Source organism: Gouania willdenowi, chromosome 5 (assembly GCF_900634775.1).
Source record: "Gouania willdenowi chromosome 5, fGouWil2.1, whole genome shotgun sequence".
NCBI classification, from domain to species: Eukaryota; Metazoa; Chordata; class Actinopteri; order Blenniiformes; family Gobiesocidae; genus Gouania; species Gouania willdenowi.
In genome coordinates, this window is record NC_041048.1 from 15,253,059 (window position 1) to 15,267,021 (window position 13,963).

Below are 13,963 nucleotides of genomic sequence, written 5' to 3' on the forward strand. Positions count from 1 at the left end.
CCCTGAGTGTCTCAATCTGTCGGCCGTGGGACTCTCACAGAGTGTGATTTAGAGGGTGCTCAAGCCCCCTCCACTAGATCTCTTTATGATTGCAAGTGGAGGGCATTTGATGTTTAATGTCTCCAGAGGAGACACACCTCCTTTCAGTGTCCGGTGGGAGTGATTTTGTCATTCCCGCAGGACCTGATTGACAAGCGCAAAGACTTTTCCATTGTGAAAGTGTATTTGCCTGCCGGCTTTGGGAAGAAACCAGCAAGTTAGCATGCACTGATCTGCCGGTTTATGAAGGGAGCGCGCAGGCTCCTCCCCGTGTCCAGACCACTGGTGCCACCGTGGGATCTGGCTCTGGAGGAACTTAAAAATCCACCCTTCGATCCGCTGGGGGAGACGGGCCTGAAGTTTGCCTATCTGAAGGCTATTTTGTTACTGGCTCAGGCGTCAGCTAAGCGGATCAGTGACATCCATCCACTCTTAATGCACCCGTTATGCGCTCAGCTCTTCTTGGGCGATGATTCAGGAGCCCAACCCTTTGTGCCTAAGGTGGTGGGTTCATGTTCTCCTATTGACCTGTTGACCTTTTCTGCCTCACAAGGTGAGCAGCGGCGTCATGTGCTATGTGGGAGAGTAATATTTTATTTTGTTACTTTTGTGTCAAACTATTTTGGTCATATTTTCCTTTAGTTATTACTTATTTTGGTAGAATTAAGGTTTTTTTCTTTATGAACCGTTAACAGCCAATTCACTATTGTTTAATAAATAGACACTGTTAAATCATATTTTAGACCATTATCTAGCAAAGTAAGAACATTTTTTTAGAGTAATTCTTTACGTTTTGCTGATGCAAATTATTATTATTCATATTATTATAATTATTTCATTTCATTTTTTTTATTTTTATTTATAAGTAATATATTGCCTATGGTTTTTTTGTCAAGTGTAATTTACATAATACGTGAAATTATGTTTTGATGGGTTGGTGCAAATAATGAATATAGAGAAGAAAAAAAGACAATACAAATATAACAGTGTAACCAGTAGCAAAAATAAAATAATAATAATAAAAAAATATGAAGAGTGTCTAAGAAAAAAAGAGAAAGCATTAGAAAAACTTGTCCAATACTTGTTCAAGATTTTGGTCTATCAGGAAAACATTAAAGTCCAAAAGATATGAAGAATGGGCCTGAGCAGAGTGGTACGCTGTTGAATCCATCATTCTTTTTGACTGTTTTCTAGACTGAGCTGTGTCTCATGATCTATGCACTGACCATGAATCTGACACATCAGTCAGTGATCTGCGATCTGTGATCTGTGAATGCTCCTTTTTTGCTCCTAGAAGATAATAATTCTCAACTAGACATTTCAGTTTATATTACAGGTACTTTTTTCTAAATTTGAGGTGACTGAATAATTGTGCACAAATCAAACAGTTCAGTACCCATTGTTTTTTGAGTTATTGATGCTTTACTTTATTTTTACAATAACTTCATTTTTCCAAAGCAATTTTCCCCAAAAAACCTTTTTACATTGTGCAATAAATAATGGGTATAAGAGATTTCCTATCTCAACCAAAACTGATTATGTAGTTCCTAATATTCTATCACATGCAGTGGTTATGCTTGTAAGAAGAACAAAGAAGTGACCACATTTCTTTTAAGTTCATCACTTTATTTAACAGAAGAAAAAGTTAGATTGAACTGTTACTAAATGCAATAGGACACCAATTATTTTTTCCTCAACATTAACTTAAAATCAGGTTAAAATCTCAGGTGAAGCTATTTCTGGCTTTAGAAAGAGAAACTGTCGCATTTAGTGTTTGAATGCTTTTGTGCTTTTTCAGGATTCAGCTTCTAGCCATGTAGATTTATCTGCTAATGCTTTTACAATACCAGGAAATTTAATTGGCATCACACAGAAGGAATAATAACCACAAAAAACTACTGATCCTTTAATCTGGAAAGACGTTTACCAACAACTTCAGTCTCCCTCAGGTTGAATGTCTGATTAGAGCGACACAAAGTATTTTAAATCTGAATGTATAGGTTGATGATGCCAGAAGCATGTGGTGCGGTCATGACTTGAGGTTTGTTAGTTTTGTGTTTATTAATCATCATGATGTCTAGTTGCTTTAGTGGTAGACTGCATAGTGCTTTAAGCCTGTTAATCCAAAGGTAGTTATTGGGTTCTCCAGTGGGTTCCTTTGTTGGTTGAGCTTTTATTTGCTTCTGTGTCTTTATTTTTGATTATTATGTGATTATATCTGTTTAGGTCTTGGTTTCTGTTTGTAGGGTAATAATTCCTGTTTGTTTTTAAACTTCCTGTCTCGTTGGCGTGTGTGCGTAGGCTCCCCTCCTCCCTTATGTCTACACCCAGGTGTTCTCAATCTCCTGATTGCTCTTTTTAAACCATTTTAAAATTGCTTGGATACAAAGTTTGCAGGTTGGTTTGTTTTTGTCACCCTCCTTTTCTCTTGCCTTTCCTGAAAAACCTTGTCTGAATAAACTAATCCTTCACTTAACATACTGTAAAAAAAAAAACTATTACATGGAAGTCAAGTGAAATTTCAAAGGCAATCAGCAGAACTCCTCTGAAGAAGACTGGCAGTTGACAGTCGAAACATGTCGGGAGATAAACATTTCCTGAAAAACTTTGTCTGAATTAACAAAACCTCAACATACTGCTCTTCTTCTGTTGTGTTTTTTCTTTTTGTAGTCATTTGTATTTTTTTTAATTTATCAAAGTTTTGCTTTTAGGCTTGAGTACTTTGTTTTTGATATTCTTTGGTTGTAGTTTGTTGGTTTTAGGTTTAGGTATTTCATTAAATGGACTTTAATTTAATACACACTATTGTCTCCTTGGTCACTGTATTTGGACCCTATAAAAATGACCCTAACTAGGTTACTTACTTGGAATTATCCTAAACAGCCACATCTATATACACCAGTTTTCTTTATTTATATAAAAAAAAAATGGGACGAATAAAAAAACCTAAACTATACCAAATGAAACAGGAATATGAGCAATCTCCAGCCCAAACTAAAAGACAAAACTGTCACGGTGAGGCCAAACCTCACCCTGAGTGTCTGCTGCTTATTAGTGTGGGCCCTCCTTGCTTTCTGTTCCTGGGCTTAATTTATATCTTATATCCACATCACCATCCCTCTATACCTGATTGCTGATCTGACTCGTGTTCAGCTGAGAGAGGCAGGAGCAAAGCCTGTAACATACTGTAACATAACAGACTGTTTCTGTCTTATAAATAAATATTCATGCCTGTCGGCCGGCAAGTTGCAGTGAACTCTTCGACCTCTCTCTGACTGAGTTTGACCCTCCTGATTTTGAAAGATGAGTACACAAACTACGGCTCACATATGAAAACAGTTTTTCTGTCATTTAAACCTTTTAAATAAGCAATATTTCTTGTCTTAATCCTTTTTTTTTAATCCATTCTGGAAGCTCAAAATGTCACAAGCTGTTTAAACTTCCAGATTGTCTTTTGATGCTGTGTGACATGCTTGGAAAGGTCAGCTGTCATCCAGAAAATGGCTCATTCAAAGTTCAGGGGAGATAGTGAGAGGTAATTAAGAGAAAAGAATCAAATGGAGCAAAAGAAAAGAGATGTGGTATTCACGTTATACCACACAATGCAAACTTTCAAGGTCACCGAGATGAAAATATACGACTGAAAATGTTGAAGTCTCGCTTTTTGCTTCGGTCTGAATTCTCTCACCGTCCCTTCTCATTTCTTTGTTACATTTTTTTCTTCTCTTTTTCCGTCCCTTTCCCTCTCCTCTGTCTGCATCGTCTCCCTGATCAGGCGAGAGACAGCGTGTAAGTGCTCCAACCATGAAGTCTCCGGGAGCTTTTGTGATTGGCTGCACTCTGCAGCACTGTTCACAATCGATTAAGGCATGGTGAGCTCCCGTTAACAGCTTCTCTCTGCTGCTCCTGTGGCTTTGATACAGTCACATAAACTCAGAGTTCGCACTCAGCCCCTTTCACCACATAGCCCCCTCTCTCTTTTTCTTTGTCTCTTTATACCTTGGCTCACTCACTTCACTGCAACTCAAAGACACTTCTGTACTATACTCTTTTTCTTGGCTGGTGAAACTTTTACTTTATTTATTTATTTTTTCAATATTTTCACACTTTTTTCTGTCATCCTAAATTTCAGCATTTTAATAGGGAAAAGACGACATAAATAAGGACCTGAAAGGCTGCTGAGACATTACAAGGTTTAAACAATACATTAATTATGAGGTTATCTAGAAAGTTTACACATTAAATAACTGAACAAAATATACTAAGTGACAATAATTCACAAGCTATTATTGCCTGATTTCAACAAGAGCTCAATAAGATTACAGTAATTAATGTAATTTACTGTGTGGCAATTCTGAGAATTTTAGTCCTGGGCTGGTGCTTTATTTTATCAGTAATAATTAGTTATTTGTCATAACTGTTCTCTTTTGTCATGTTGTATTTTCTCTGTTTTTTAATACTTTTTTAAAAAATCTGGCCAAGGACACCTAGGCTCTTTTGGCTAACTCTGGCTTATTTACAGCATGTCTGTTTATTAATGTGCAATCAATACATTTAAATTCAATACCACGGACCAAATTGAAGCCGGTGCAATACTAATTACACCAAATGACTTTTTTTTTTTTTTTTCCAATTTGCCATTTATCTTAAAGAGAATAGTTGAATAAATTAAAGCCGTTGAACAAATAAAACCACATGCAATTGTGTCTATAGGTTGTTTTGGGCTGTTCATGTTGACTTTTGGAACCCACATTAGATTAGATGCTTTTTTTTGTCGATGTTAGCGACATATAATGTCAGACGAGATGGCGCTTTTCTAAATTTGATCAGCCATTATTACTGGTATTGTTGGATGTGGGTGGTTTCTAGAAGCTCTAATGACTACTATGTGTTTCTGGCTGAAGGCAGATGATGCCATTTCTTGGGAACCCATGAGCCATAACTCGGTCCGTAAATAAATGTGTTTAAAAAAAAAACGTATAATATAGAAAGAAAAAAAACATCATGAGCTGTGACGAGTGTTTTTGAGGTGTAATTAAGGTAAAATGGTTTGACCCCAAAATTGCGCTGTGTATTATGGGAATGATTGAAAAGTTTAGCAGTTTGTGAAGAATTTAATGGATTAGGAATATCTTTATGCGGGTTGTCAACCTGGGTGCAACAGTAGCTGAAAACGGCTCTGATGATCAAATACCCGTATCAGTCATTTCAACGAAGCACTAAGTTTTAAGTGGAAGTAAGGATATATTTGGCACATCCATAGGCAGAGCTCTTTCTGCTTCATTTTAAATTTAAACATTTATTTATAAATGTATACTGATTTATAGATATTTGCACAAATCACATGCCCAACCCCTTTTTTGCACATCAAAACTATCAAAATTATCCTGCATGGATATTGTAAATTAGAGTTTGCATTTGTTTTTACCTAAAACCTGCAAATCATGCTCCATTTTCAATCAAGAACTGCGTGTTTTAAATGTTTAGCTCCAAAGCTTTTGGTTTAAAAAAAAAATGGTATCCAAAATATAACCCAACTGGATATAATTTACAAACAAAATTCAAAAAGTAATGGATATCAAAGCAGGAATTGAAATCCAATTATATCATAAAGTGATATTATAAGTTAATGGACACATTTCAAGCAGCATTTAAAATAATCACTTAAATTGTATAAAACGTTAATGTGAGTACACGGTGAGGTCACAGTGACCATTAAAATCACAAGCACTGTTGGATAACTTCAGATATATTTACAGTTCAGCAGTAGGAGAAGGAAAACTGTGAGCACATTTTCCTTTATTGGGTTTAAAGTCTAACAACAGTCAAGTAAGCGCAGCACTTAGTGACCCCTGGTTTACACAATGATAGACAGTATTCTCGAATGACAGGAATTTTGTAGCAGAAACCATATACAACATGACACAATTATTAAAAGGCATGACATTTCAGACCTCAGCTGCTTTTAACACTTTGTAGCCAGACATTGGTCACATAATGGAGGACAATCTGAGAAGTAAACACGTCTCCTCAGAGGAGTGAGGCTTTTACAGTGACAGAATAATGCCATGTAATCTTTGCCTGTCTGAGGTTATCCATCACACGCAAAGATTTATGTTTTATTTAAAAATGATTTGCCAGTTGTCTCAGCTCTGTATCCTCTCCTACAACAGATATGAATAAGTGTTTTCCCTGTTGTGCCATTTGTTTGCGGCCATTTTGTTCATTTCTGTCTTCAATGGTTCATTGTCAATGTCAATATATTGCAAATCAACACAAAACACTCCTTATTACCGATACATGCTGCTTGTTGTTGCCTCATCATGTCGTCAGTACCGCCTAAAAGAAAAAAAAAGAAGAAGAAGCAAAAGAAAAATACTCTCTATTATAACATGCAACGAAATTGCTAATTTCCAGCTTTTTGTCAGGCTGTTTTGAGAAGCTGCCTGGAGAAAATTGTGTTCTTTTTTTCCTCTCCATCCATGGTTTTTATTGTCAGGAGGCAGTGAACCATCCGCTCTGAAACATAAAAGATGTGCAGTGAAAGAGGCCAGTGGCTCGTTGGGCCCAGACACACAGCTTTTTTTTTTTTTTTTCTTTTTCTTTCTTCTATTTTAGTCTTTTGTGTCACACAGAAAAAACTTTAAGTGGCATTTAACTGTTCGTTTCACTGAAAACATGTCCTACAGCAACCAAAATCTACTGTCGTTTCCTCTTCTATGTAAATGCAGATCTGTCTTCAACTGAACTGTATGTTTTAAATGTGAGATTCTCAAACTTTACTGTCCATTGAAATAATAGAGAATAGGATGTTGAGGTAGCTCTTCTCCTTAGTTTCTTTTGTTGCCATTTTTATATATATTTTTGTTGATTAAGAGTTTATTGAATGTATGCTATAAGTAATTCAAGTTTTGATGATATTTATATTCTGAAGGTTATTTTAGAGTTGACAACCAGCAGCAAACTGGAAACGTTTTTGAATCAGTTGTTACCAAACCCAACAAAATTTGTTGAATTTCCAGAGAAGTTAAAAAAAAAGGAAGTTTGAAACATGAGAAGTTATACATGTTAAACAGAATAATGACAAATTTTAAAAAGTTGATGTGTGAAAATAGCACATATACATTTGCAGGCACTGTGTTTACTCTCTGTAAATGTGTTGTATTGGTGCCGCAAGAAAGTTATTTGTGTGTGTGTGTGTGTGTGTGTGTGTGTGTGTGTGTGTGTGTGTGTGTGTGTGTGTGTGTGTGTGTGTGTGTGTGTGTGTGTGTGTGTGTGTGTGTGTGTGTGTGTGTGTGTGTGTGTGTGTGTGTGTGTGTGTGTGTGTGTGTGTGTGTGCTGACTGGTATTGGCATTGGACTCTGGAACGTTTGGTACCAGGCCCCAAAGACGGAATAAGGTTTGAAAAATGAGATATTTTAATTGTACGAGTGTCCTTCATATCTCATTTTGAAAAGTCACAGGAAGTTGGAGACAATGCAGGAAGTTGGAGTCAAACCCTTCACATACTTTTTGGACTTTGTCCTAAAGTAAAACTTTTCTGGTAAAAAGTAAGCTCAGCTCTCTGTGAAATTTGAGGTTATGAGATTCCACACACGTCTCACTCTATATTTGAGTCACTTTCATCAGTATGTATGTGCCACGGCACCTGACCAGAATACTTCATATCGTAACCTAAAAAGACATGACAAATGACTGCTGGATTTCCATTGTTGAAGAAACTCAAGCAATGGAAAGACGGATACAAACTGAGGAGGAAATAAAGACTGCAACAAATGGCTATTGTATGTCTATAATCTACAAAGTTAGTGAAGTGACGTAATAGCCAGTGGTAGCTTTGTGGTGACAGCCTCCTTTTACATTAGTACACATTTATTTTATTTCTATTTTTTTTTTATATCCTGTTATTATTTTCCCTTGTTATGCTGAAACAGCTTCACTCAGCATTTTTGTGCCTTTTGAGAGAAAACAAAGAAAAGACGATGTGTGTGCACATCTGTAACTACCTGGGTCAGAGGAAGGATATACTATGGAGACCACACCTTTCTTTAAGGCACTATTAAATTTATTAAAGAAATGAAGGTAAGTATGAAATCATTTCATCTGTAATGTGTGGATGAGTGTACCTATATAAGAAAAGTGAGCTAACTCAACCCTAAACCCATGCAAACCAGGTAGCCCAAGAATCAGAGAGGGAGGAATGCTGCTTGAGCACCCATATCACTCCGGGTGTCAACAATCATTGCTGATGAGCCACTCTCTGGATCCTAGCAACCAAAACAAACAAGACTTAGGAGACCTAGAAGCTGTCACATCCGTTTCCGTAAGATCAAGTTCCTACCTTCTTTGGAATCATCCTCAAGTATTCATCTTAGTGTTTTCTAGCCCAACTTATCTCGCCTGGTGATAAGCACCACCCACTTCCTTACTTTTTGTAAAAAACTGGGAGTGGTAATGACGCAGTCATTTCTGCTCACTTCCTCGTTTAGAATGAAACCGAGGCAATCGGAGCCGGACAGGAAAAATGTCATATCTCGCCAAGCAGTGTCAAAACAAACACCAAACCTCCCCGACAAATTCGGCATCCACTGGCCGTCGCTGCCGGGAGTGTGCATGTATTCAGCCTTCAGTAAAGGTGGCGTAACGTTGTTAGACTTTTAAATGCTTTTAATCCTTTTATCCTATCCTTACCTGTTGTCTAACTTAGGACTCTATTCTCCCATGCGCGTATGTTCGAAAAACAGCGCAGCGGTGCTGTTTTTGGCTGCGTGATATTCTCCCCTTGTACTTAAAGGGATCCTCCACTGTTTTTACAAATGTTGTCTAAAACCTATTAAATGTCCTTATTGGAAGATCTAAGCCAAACAAAACGCATTATTTTGCACCATATCCGTTTAATTAACTTTTAAAACTGAGACTACTTTACCCTGTGTGCCGCCATGTTGAAATTGACACGATAAGCCCCTTTTAGTCCATTGAGTTCTATGGGAGGTGAAGCAATTAAGATCATTTAGCAGCTTTTTCAGTCAAAATGACACTTTGTGCTGCTTCGGATTGCTCTAACATCTAAGTTGATGTTTACTGAGAGATAAATTAAAAATGTGACCCGAAAAAACCTGTGGCCACAGGGTGGCGGAAGTTCCCACTCTGCTGTTTCGTAGACGCCATTAAGGAGAGAAGAAAAGCTCCGTGTGCATGTAAATAAAAGCAGCCCTGAAATGTGGGTGTTCTCATTCAAATCTGTCTTTACGCGTATTCTCCAGTGTGTGTAAGTCCTTTTCCTCTTACGTTCCTGGAATAAGAGCAGCGTCCCGATAAGGTGAAACATTATATTGCACTAGAAATATGGACTTAGTTACATTTGAAGCCACATGGACTCGTGTGTTGTGCAGCAGCAGCTGTGATCACTCAGCTGCTGCTGCGCGATTAATTAAAACTCTGACAGATGCAGACTTCTGTCCACGTTGGTCACAGTGATTCCACTATTTTCATATTATGTCCAATGTAAAGTCACAGTTTGATCCACTACAGAGTGAAATAAGCTGTCATATGAGGAGGAGGATGGACCAGAAACTGTTCCCACACATATATTAATGAGGCTCAGCTCAGGTCGCTTTAAACTATTTATGTTTAAAACTGTGTATTATGGAAGCCAATAGTTCTGTTTCACTGCAAACATCCCTCTGTATTAAAGCAGGACGCTCTGGGTTATTTCCTCATATCTCCAGCGCATCTAACTCGGTCACGCTTTACAGCGTTGATGATGATGACCAAGGAGAGAGATTTTAACTGCGACTGTGACAGAAGAGTGCGGCCGATCCTCAGTCACAGTGCAATGATCTGATCAATGATCTGATCAAATCAACCTGTTTTTTTATTTTTTATCAATGAAGAAGTTTCAAATTAAAAGTGAACGTTTATCATTTTCACAGATTTCAATGACAATTACAAGCATTGTATTTAGTGCAGTGGCTCCCAGCATTTTTTTGGATTGTGACCCCATTTTGATATCAAGAAATTCTGGTGACTCCAAGGACAATTTTTTTTTTTTTTCTAGAATTAGTTTTTGATCATGTTTGAGCTCAGATATACAGTATATATACAAATATATTTCTGCTTTTAGTTGAACTAGATTTATATTTCACAAAGTGAAAGTATAGAAATACAGTTGTTTAAGATTGTGTTGTTTTAATTTAAAAAAAGAATAATAAAAAAAAAAATCAAAAATCTATTTTAATAAATAAAAGTTATTGCCTCTTTTTCTTTGGCTGAATAAGGCCTTTGGTACACCTTAAACTTTCTGGAGAACTAACCAACCGGCCTTTCAGTACCCTTGTCATCAGCCTGCAGGTCCTAAGTCTGAGGAGCTGTCACTGTGTGTGTGTGTGTGTGTGTGTGTGTGTGTGTGTGTGTGTGTGTGTGTGTGTGTGTGTTGGGCAGGTGATGGAAGCTATATGTTTAACACATAATGAGGCTGCACTATAAACCTGTCAGTGTCCAATGTCTAACTCAAGCCCCCCGGTTGCTGTACGGTATCCTTTGTGCAGCAAACTGCCTTCGTTGATGGCAGCAGGTGACACATGTAATGGAGAGATGATGCTGTGGCGTCTTCAGAACAGACACGAGCAACCTCCGGGGGCCCGGCTCATTGCGTTTGTTTGGAGATGGATCTTCTACGGCTGTGTTTGGTGTCCCCTGGTTGGCTTGTGTCTCTTCAGCGCTGTAATCACAGCAGACTGGTTGTCACGGCGTCCTGCTCTAATTGGCCTGTCACTCTCAGTGCGCTGGAGAGGAGGAGCTGGCCTTTGTTGTGCTGCCATGGCGACTGGGCCATTTAATGAGAGCGAGCGCGCTGTGACTAATGACATCCCTGAGCCCATCAGATACACTGCAAATGGACAATTTGCACCATCACTCACACAATTGCACAGCAACACATACCTCGAAGTGGCAAAGGTCCACTGATAGGAGATAGATTTTATTTCCATCTTTTTATTCTCCATGAATAGACCTCAGCTAATATTTTAAGGCTTTTATAATTTCTTATACACTTTTAAACATTCATATATTTTATTCTTCAACTGGGCCAAAGACATTAGATGGGTCATTGCATAGGAGACTGTAAAAGGAGACATATAGTATTGTCATTAAAAGAACAATGGTGTTTAACCAACATGTGAACACAGTGACATGAAAAGACATTTGCTCAAATTGATCTGCCCTCTCTTCCCATCATCCTTTTTATTGGTCCATTAGTGACCAATTGGCAGAACAGCACACATGGACAGCCATCAAGCGCACCATTTATATTATTTTTTAGATTTCGATTATTAGGACTTTGATGGTCATACTTAAAACAACAGCCGCTCACAGTGTGTCAGGGTGATGATGTGTACGAGATTAACACAACACAGGTACTGTAATGTAATACATGAAGCATGCCTGCAACATCATTTGAGGAGTAAAAAGAGACAGAATTATTTTGTGGCTGAAGGTAATTGTTGAAAGCAAAAGAAGAATTGATAACCAAAGTGGGAAGTTGTAGGTTTGGTTTCAAATACACAGCTTTTGTAAAAGTTAAACGTATTTCTTTTTTTTTTTAATTCTCTTCGAGGTGTTGAAACCAATGCATTGTAACAAGGGGATGATCATTTTTGTATTGAAGCAAGAGAAGTTCCCATTTAACTCACCACAATGACTTCTATCATTAAAAAAGAGAAGTGCGTAACCTTCCAGCCAATGATCTTGAGTAACAAGAATCACAACATAACACTGAAATGACCCTTTGTAACCTCAGCTTCTGATTTGCTTGCTTTTTACTGAGGACAATCGCTCAAAAAATATCCGAACAATAGTACTGCACATTATAGAAGTTTTGCTTATGTCTCTGAATCCAAGGTCCTACTTTGGAGCTGTAAAGGAACAGAAGGTACTGTACTATCTATATATATATATAAAAAAAAAACAGGTTAAAATTGTATAATTACAGACAGGAGTACTCTAGAAAAACAATCTTATTAACTGATGTGTATAATTTTCAGGCTTTGAGTTGATTTTCTGTTTTGTAGTGGCTTTAAAAGCTAATAAAAGTAAAGGTTTGAGGTTCTCTATTATTTCTTCAAACTTATTTAGTTACACTTAGTTTTACCATCCTTATGATGCTTTGCTGATAATCACCAAGTGTTAAAATGAGACAGTTTTAACCAATACATTTGTTTCAAGGCCTTTGAAATCTAAATATATTGACTTGTATCTGCAATATTTATCTATTTGCATCAACCCATCCAAGTCTTTCGACCATTAGGCTATAAAATTGCATATTTATCAAGACAAATGCAAATAATGTGTTAGTTCACTAAGTTTACCTATGGAAACCTCATGCACATGATCTTCCACATTTTTCCAAATTGCACATAATTTTTTTTTACACATCCTTTAACAAATCAGGTTCTTAATCTCCCGTAATCATGTCTGATAGTCATTTTACCACTATAACAACTCTTGTATAGTAAAACTAAAACTTGTGTGAAGTCAATTATACAGCGCTCCATTTGCTGTGCGGTCTTCATTTTAAGAAAAAGCATCTGTGTAAGAGTAAAATATTGCCTTAAAATTTTATTGTGGCTTCTTGACCCTCAGCATGATTATATGTCTCAGTATTATGGGACTGACTCAGTGCCCCATGATTCTGTTTAGGATGAGTTGGTATTAAAGGGTGACACGTTAATAGACTTTTACTGCTGTTTTACTTCATCAACAGAAATAACTTCTTCCTGTCCAATCCTATGCAGGGTAGAAAAAATCTCATCCTATCCCATGAAAGATGACTCCCACACCCTCTCACTCCAACCTAATTTTAGTTTTTTACTTCCATCTAATTATATGGAAGGATATCTTTTTTTCAGTGATTGGTTAATTCATAAATTATTAAGTGTTAAATAATTATGTTATTTCACATGAACTGAACCACATTTAAAAATAATAACTTGAAAAACTAAATTTGGAAGAAACATGTGGATAAAAGCACTTGCTTTTTGTGTTGGAGGCCACCCCCTCCCCCCGCCCCCTCCCTTTGGCTCAGGTTAGTGTTTATAGAGCAAAAATCATATTATTTACCTGCAGATGTGCTTTTGTCTTCATCAATGTGACTCGCTTCCCAGAGTGTTTCTATTTTCTCCCACTTTTTTATGTGACGTTTACATAAACTCATCTCCCAGCACAATTTTGTGGATGCATTAAAGTGCATGAAATGCTGAGTCATCTTTTCTGTTAAGCTTGTCCTCACAGTTTTCCCTCTTCACTTTGCGGTTTGTGTCTGCTCAGATCTATAGGCTTTTCTGCAGCAGGTTTTCAACAGTGAAAAAGATACTTACATGTTACTAATAAACATCTTTGGTAATACGGTAACAGAGAGCGTGGCTAAGCAAAATTAAGTAAGAAGCAATTTGACGTGGAAATTTTATTAATAGAAATACTCTTGACCTCAATAGACAGATGGGATATTGTAAATAGATATGGGTTAGTCAAAGACAAAGTTCACAGTATCCAAATTCATCTATCCATTTCTTTCGCTTATCCGTTGTCGGGTCGTGTGGGCAGCATCCTTAGCAGGGTGGCCCACACTTCCCTCTCCTCGACCACTTCATCTAGCTCTTCCGGGGGGATCCCGAGGCGTTCCCAGGATAGCCGAGAGACACGGTCTCTCCAGCGTGTCCTGGGTCTTCTTAGGGGTCTCCCTCCGGAAGGACGTGCCCTGAACGCCTCACTATGGAGGTTCTCACCCTATCTCTAAGGGAGAGCCCAGCCACCCTGCAGAGGAAACTCATTTCAGCCGCTTGTACCCACGATCTTCTTCTTTCGGTCATGATCCAATGCTCATGACCATAGGTGAGGGTAGGAACGAAGATAGATCTGAAAATCAAGA